Here is an 8,268-nt window from a genome sequence, read left to right as displayed (position 1 = left end):
ACATCTGCCAACCTAGCAGTTTGAAAGCATGCCAGTGCAAGTACATAAATAGGTACCACTGTGGCAGGAAGGTAAATGGAGTTTCCGTGCGCTCTGATTTCCATCAGGTGTTCTGTTGTGCCAGAAGCAGTTTAGTCCTGCTAGCCACATGACCTGGAAAACTGTGGACAAACGCTGGCTCCTTTGGCCTGAAAGTAAGATGAGCACTGCAATCCCATAACCACCTTTGACTGGACTTAACCATCCAGGGGTCTTTTGCTTTTTTACCTTTTTACCTTGGCTGTCAGATTTCTAAGGTCCTCAGGAAGGCACTAGCCATTTTGCTCATCTGTAAAGCAACATGTTCATCCAACATTACTACATAAATTGTAAATAATAAAGCATCATTCAGCTAGCTGGGAGCAAAAAGGAGAATAAGGTCTCTGTCTCTCTGTTTCTCTCTAGAAAGCTTTTGTGTTTTGTTTTATTTCTGCTTTTTAGTTTCCCACTGGATCCCCATCTGTCATTCTGTAAAGGGTAAGGAAACGGTTACCATGTGCAATGCGCAGCAATCCTCTCGGCTCTTGGGCTAGGGCATCGGAGGCTTATGAGTCTCCATGCTCCAAGAGACTTGGGTCTCCATGCTCTAGCTGGAACAAAACGATGGCGCCTCTGGGCTCTGCCAGCAGATGATGGATGTCCACTTTATTAGGTCTATGGCTGACTGAATGCAACAAGATCAGCACAAGCCTAATTTACTCACCCTGTCAGCCGTAAAAAGGCATTACATAAGCAGCTGCCCAATGAGAGAGAAAAAGGAAATGGATCAATACATTGGAAACAGTTCCTGTACAAGTAGCTGTTTGGCAGACAGGCAAATTGTGTCCTTTGGTAGACCCAAAAGTCACACAGTGGCTTTGGGTTCGAGAAATCGGCATGGCTGCAGTTGTAATATAAGCCACAGAGCATGGGCTCAGAAATACTCTGGAATATACAATCCAGAGCTTGGTAAATAAGGTAAAAATATTGTCTAAAATGCATAAGATGTTAGAATGGTACACTAAAGATGTAGAGGTTAAAGCGGTAATGATACACTGGGGAAAGGGATTTTGGCTATAATATTCAACTCTCTTCATGGGAGAAACTCTGGAGAGAGGATTTGAAATTTACGGCATGCAGTACATTGAAAGAAAACTATATGGAAATGATGTATAGATGGTATTTGACTCCCAGTAAATTAGCAAAGATGTATAAGAATACTTCAAATATGTGTTGGAAATGCAAGGGGAAAGAGGGCAATAGAAGCATGTTGGGAAATGATATATAATGAGTTGAAAAAGATCTTTAAAATAACATTTGTTAAAAAACCCCCAGAAGCCTTTTTATTAGGAATTGTAGGTGCAGAGATACCAAGGCAGTACAAAAGATTGTTTATGTACGTGATGACAGCAGCCCTGATGCTTCTAGACCAAAGATGGAAGGAAGATAAAATACCTACAAAAGAAGAGAGGACAACAAAACTGTTGGGCTATGCAGAGATGGCCAAAATGACTGGAAAAAACAGAAACCACAGTGTCAAAAACTTTAATAAAGACTGGGGAAAGTTTGTAATATATTTAAAAGAACACTGTAAACAGTTAAAAACATTAGCAGGATTGAAATAACACTTGCAATGTGAAGAGAACTATGGATTGAAATAGAATACTGTGAAAAAATCAGAGGAAAACATGATACGCAGTGAAAAATGTTGACAAGAGGACTCTATGGAGGGGAGGATGGAAGTCTGTGAAGTCTGGAAGTCTGGCAGTCTGGCTCTGCCCCTCTGGTGCTATTTACCTGTTGCTCATAAAATACATTTACAGCTGCTGTTTTATGAATTTCACTATGACAGAAGCTGAACATATGTACTGCGGTCTGGAAAGTAAAAGTTTCTCTTAAAAACAAATTGTGCAGGCAAGGGTGTGCAATTAATTGTGCCATTAATTGTACTGTTAGCCAATCCATCTGTGCATGCAGTTGACCAGGAGATGGAATTGAATATTGCAGTTTTTACAATGCCTTTTTGCCTATTCGGCTTTTTACCCATTCTGTAGAACAATTAAGGGCTTTATGACCACTGTTTAATATTCATTTTAATGTATTCTAACCTTTTGTACTTTCACAACAGAATGTTAATTTTAAACTAATCTCAAACGCTGCCTTGTGAGGTGGGATAGATGAGATAAATAAATACACAAATAGAAGAACTTGCAGACTCTCAGCAATTAGGGACAGGCACTCTGTGCGTGCTCCAAGGCACTCATTCACAAACATAAGCAGCAAGTGTAATCTGCCTATAGCATAATGAAAGAGCTGAAAATGCTTTGGCTACAGATCAAATGAAATGTAGCATGCCAGGAACAAGGATTCACCCTGGACTTTTCCACAACTTAATAGCAGCAATGTTACTACTTGACTCTTTTGAGTGTAAACCAAAAGCCTAGGGCTTGCTGATCAGAAGGTTGGCTGTTCGAATCCCCGCGATGGGGTGATCTCCCGTTGTTTGGTCCCAGCTCCTGCCAACCTAGCAGTTCGAAAGCACATCAAAGTGCAAGTAGATAAATAGGTACCGCTCTGGTGGGAAGGTAAACGGCGTTTCCGTGTGCTGCTCTGGTTCGCCAGAAGCAGCTTAGTCATGCTGGCCACATGACCCGGAAGCTGTCTGCAGACAAACGCAGGCTCCCTCGGCCTATAGAGCAAGATGAGTGTCGTAACCCCAGAGTCGTCCGTGACTGGACCTAATGGTCAGGGGTACCTTTACCTTTACCTTTATCTCTGAGGAGAGCATGGGTTTTTTATTTAATAATTTATTTATTTTTGGTTTTACATATTTAAGTTTACAATCGTACCACAAAACATCCAAAGTTACAAGATTCTTCCGAATTCTCCTGAATCTTCCCACATTCCCCTCCACAGGTTCTGTTATTAAACCTTTTCTACTGCATCTTTTTTTAAATAATCAGGGTTTTTTTTTTTTATAACTCCATTGTATCCATAGTTCTCTTTACATTACAGGTGCTATTGTAGTCCTGCTAATGTTTTCAACTGCTTACAGTGGTTTTTAAGGTAAATTGTGTGTTTTTTCCATTCCTCATTAAAGTTTTTGTCTTTTTGGTTCCTGAGTTTTCTGGTCAGTGTTGACATTTCAGCATAGTCCAACAGCTTTACTTGCCATTCTTCTCTGGTAGGGACTTTATCTTGTTTCCATCTCTGAGCTATCTGAGAAGAGCATAGGAAAGGCAGGGTGACTTAGCTGCAAATCACTCTTCCCTTATTCGAAAAACCAGAATTAGCAGTTACTATTATTTACCAGCAAGACGTGTGTCATGATAATAAGACCTATAAATATTACCCAGTGCAAAGCTCTTCCTTCTAAGGCCCTTGTTGATGAAAGCTGGACTACTAATAGGAACAACAAGGGGGCAAAGTCTAGCCCCTTCTACAACATTGTTCCCAAGCACAGTGTTTTCTGTTTCTTCATAGGAAAGAATGGCAGACATCTTTCCAGCACACTTGGAGGGATGACTGAACAGTCCCAACAGTGACCCTCGTGTCACTCTCTGTGTGCCACGGTGAAGGGCGTCTTCTGTTCCTCTGAGTTGCGTCCCAGTTCACAGCTTGTCCCGCAGAACTGTGACAGGCATTCGGTGGGGGCTGTTGAGAAATCAGCCAACTCTTAAGTTCCTACTATCATTTATTAAATTTATATATCACCTTTGTCCAGGGATCACGGGGTGGTTTAAGTTCCATTCATTGTGCCATGTTATAGGCTGGTTACAATATCATCAGTTACATGAAATGTTTAAAACAGACAGGAAAAATGACTTTTTGGACCAAAGCTCAAAATTTGAAAAAGATCTTCTACAAAACAAAGAACAACTTTTATCTAAAATGTACAATCTCTTATTAGATTGGGAAACAAAAGACGAGCTTGTTAAAGCTTCTATGACACACTGGGCAATAGATATAGGACATAATAGAGACTTTAATCTCTTGGGAAAACTTTGGAAAAGCAATTTGAAGTTCGCAGCATGTTATTCTTTGAAGGAAAACTACCTGAAAATGATTTACAGATGGTATTTAACTCTGCTGGGATGCTAAGATGTGTAAGACTGAATCAGATAAGTGCTGGAGATGCAAGGAGGTTGAGGGAATGTTTTTTCATATGTGATGGACTTGTAAAAACGTAAAAGAGTATTGGGAAATGATCCAAAATGAAATGAAAAAAATGTTTAAAAGTACCTTCCCAAAAAACCAGAGTCCTTTTTGTTGGGAATAATTCGGATGGAAATTCCCAGGTGTCAAAAAAGGTTATTTATGTATGCTACTACTGCGGCCCATGTTTTGATAGCCCCCAAATGGAAAATGAGCGAGGTCTCAGCTAAAGAAGAATGGCCCCTTAAGCTGATGGAATATGCCCATCTTGCAGACTTAACATATAGAATAAGAGAACAAGAAAAACATACGTTTAAAGAAGATTGGAAAATGTTTACTGTATAAATGGGTGGAAACTGTGTACAGTCGTACCTTGGTTTTTGAACAGCTTACCGTAATTCTCAAATGCCACAAATCCAGAAATGAATGTTCCGTTTTGCAAACTATTTCTGGAACATTCGACAAGGCTTCCATGGCTTCCAATTGAATTCAGGAGCTTGCTTCCTGCAGCCAATCAGAAGCCGTGCTTTGGTTTTCGAATGTTTTGGAAGTCAAACAGACTTCTGGAACGGATTCCATTTACTTTCAAGGTATGAATGTATGCTTGAAAACACTGGCAGCATTAAGATAAATTTAACAGTGTAAATAAGTTTTGTTGGATGTAATAATGGAATACTGGATGGTTTAGTTTATGTAAAATATGCAGGGATTTATGGTATGTAAAACGAACCAAGGAAAGAGAAGAAGGGAAGTCATTGATATTGTAAGGCTGTTTAAATGAGTATTTGAAATTGTTAAACAGAAAATCTAATAAAAATTAGTGTGTGTGTGTTCCATTCATTGGTCATCTGAGTATGATGGTGTGGAACGCACACACAGAGACACGGCTCCGAGTTGGCCTGCCACACCACGGAAATCAAAATGGCCGTGCAGTCGTGAGATCTGCCTGTTTGTGCTGCCACAGGGTGACCTGATTTCTCCACTTACACTTCGGTAAGGAGGACAGATGGCATTGTGCTTATGAGAGGATTATCACACGGCAAATCCATGTTCTTATCCCTTGCCAGGCAGAAGGTGAGTCAAAGGGAAATGGTGAACTAAGCCTTCCCCCGCAACTGAAGGCAGTGACGGGAAACGAGGTTCAATGGTATGACTCATTAACAGAGATGTTTAGCTTTATTCCGACTGCTGCACTGAATTCTGGTTTCTGCAGTCGATTTTCAGGCCAGATTAAGTGGCTAAAGGCTTTTCGCAAATGTGCTCACGCATGAAAACCAGCAAGAAAATACATAAACCTTGTATCAGTTGAAACCTGTGGTTCAACTGAAAAAAACAGTTGCAGCCAGAACAAATACAATGGCAAATACAATGAGAACAGTTCTCAAATGTAATCCGTTCCAGAAGACCATTCGAGTTCCGAAACATTCGACAACCGAGGCACAAAGGGCTGTCTGCAAGTTCAATGGAGAAAACTGAAAAACACACAGTGGAAGCCATTCGACTTCTGAGACGTGTTTGAAAATAGAAGCATTTACTTCCAGGTTTTCGGTGTTTGGGTTCCGAAACGTTCGTCACCGGAGATGTTCGAGAACGGAGGTACCACAGTATGTCTGTGTTTCATGCATGGCTCCTCCACTTCCCCAAACAGTAGAAAGTTCTAGAGACATTTCATACAGGACCTTATTTCCCACAGAAGAGAAAAACAAGAGGGAAAGTGCAGCTCCACTAACTCCAAAAGTTGTTACTCCCATGCCTAGGACAGACCCTCCAAGTGTCCCTATTTTCCTGGGACAGCTCCAGATTTACAGAAGCTGTCCCGGTTTCTGATCTGATCCCATAATGTTCTGCTTTTCCTTAGGATGTCCCTATTTCACTGGAGAAATGTTGGAAGGTATGGAGTTATCTGACCCCCGCACTATCTGAAGGCAGCCTTGTATAGGGAGGGTTTTTTAATGTTTAATGTTTTCATATGTTTTTATATATTTTGGAAGTCACCCAGAGTGGCTGGGGCAACCCAGTCATATGAGTGGGGTATAAATAGTACTGTTGTTGTGGTTCTTGTTAAATAGGAGATCCCTATTTTCATCAGAGAAATGTTGGAGGGTATGATAGGCTTGTAGGGTGTTTTTCATGATAGCTGTTTATTTACAAATATACATAATATAAAGATATAATTTTTTGTGTGAGGGAGGCACCAAGTACCCATACAGAGCAAAGCCACTTTCTTTTTAGTTGAACACATGCATATTATTATTATTATTATTATTATTATTATTTAGGACATCCGTATTTTCACTGGAGAAAAGTTGAAGGGCATGATAGGTTTGTAGGGTGCTTTTCATATTATTATTATTATTATTATTATTATTATTATTATTATTATTATTATATCACCCTATACCCGGAGGTCTCAGGGCAGTTCACAAAACAAAATCAAAATACTAAACCACAAAATATGTAATCAAAATAAAAACAACAACAGCCCAATAACCCCCCCCCCCAAAAAAAGAGGCACATTTTAAAAGGATGTCAATCAAATCATCCAAAGGCCTGGGGAAAAAGGCAGGTTTTTGCCTGATGGCTAAAGGTGTATAATGAAGGCACAAGGCGAACCTCCCCGGGGAGAGCATTCCATAGACGGGGAGCCACTGCAGAGAAGGCCCGTTCTCGTGATGCCACCCTCTGGACCTCTCGTGGAGAAGGCACACAAAGAAGGGCCTCAGAAGATGATCAGGGTCTGGGTAGGGTCATATGTAAAGAGGCAGTCCTTGAGGTATTGCAGTCCTGAGCCATTTAAGGCTTTATAGCTTAAAACTAGCACTTTGAATTGGACCCGGAAAATAATTGGTAGCCAGTGCAGTCTGACCAAGATCATTCAGTCTGCAAGCATGCCACAAATATGTTTGATGTAAAGTGGGTCAGGGCAATGGGGCTGCTCATACTTCTGGATTCGGCAGCCCTCTGCTGGTTAGTTTTTGAACTACTGTAATTGCTTAGCAATAATGGGAGCATATCGAAAGTTCACCCCACCCACACCATGAAATCAAAGTGAGTGAATCACAGAGATAAGTGCTTAAAGGCCATTCATTGCTGTGTAGAATTCCCCAGTACTGAAACTGCTTTACTCAGAAGGAAATCTAATAAAAGGTCTGCAAACATACCACCGTTGGAAGTAAGTCCTGGAACTTACTTTTGAGTAGACCTGCATTGTGTTACATACACCCTTGTGCAAATTAATTGAAACAAAGCATGTTTTCTATCTTACTCAAAACAAACACAAAAAGTCAGTTGATCATTATCGGAAGCCTGCAGCCAATAGAAGGAATGATGCGCACACCACAATATATTGAGGTTCTACGAAAGAGAGTTATTCAAGCTGGAAAAGAAGTATCCTGGCGGTACTGGGATATTGCAGCAGGACCTAGCCCCCTGTCACACATCGAAAGTGGTGAAGAAATTCATGACAGAGCAGCAAGTACAGGTACTTGATTGGCCAGGGAATTCCACAGATGTAAATCCCATTGAGAATTTGTGGGCTATATGCAAAAGTTGCCTCCGTGCTGTAGACTGTACAATTATGGAGAAGCTCATTCAGGCACTGATTCACGTGTGGTACAGGGATCCAAAAATCAACAGTGACTGTTCAAAACTAGTAGACTCCATGCCTAACCGTGTTCAAATGCTGCTTAAAAATAGCGGAGGTCATATCCGTTACTAATGTACGTATATGTGAGTTTTGTACATGTATATGTGAGTTTTGTACAATAAACTACACTGTTTAATTAGCACAAGGGTATAGGTAAAAGTGAGCCAGGGTGGTATGGGGGGAGTAATGGAGAAGAAATAGGGAGGGGTGCATTCAATTCCCAATTTCCCATGAATGGCACTTAGGCTTTCCTAGTTTACTCAGGAGGAAGTCTCATTGAACTCAGTAGGACTGACTTCTGAGTATAGGATTGGTCTATAAAGAAGCTTGGTTCAATTATTCATTTTACTCTAAGCTACCTCCTAGAGTTGCCAGTGAAAATTACATGGGGTAACCCCCTTGTATGCAGCCCTGAGCTCTTTGAAGGAAGCATAGGATATAAATATGAA

This window comes from Podarcis cretensis (assembly GCF_951804945.1).
Source record: "Podarcis cretensis genome assembly, chromosome: 5".
Classification (NCBI taxonomy): Eukaryota; Metazoa; Chordata; class Lepidosauria; order Squamata; family Lacertidae; genus Podarcis; species Podarcis cretensis.
This window is presented reverse-complemented; position numbering follows the sequence as displayed.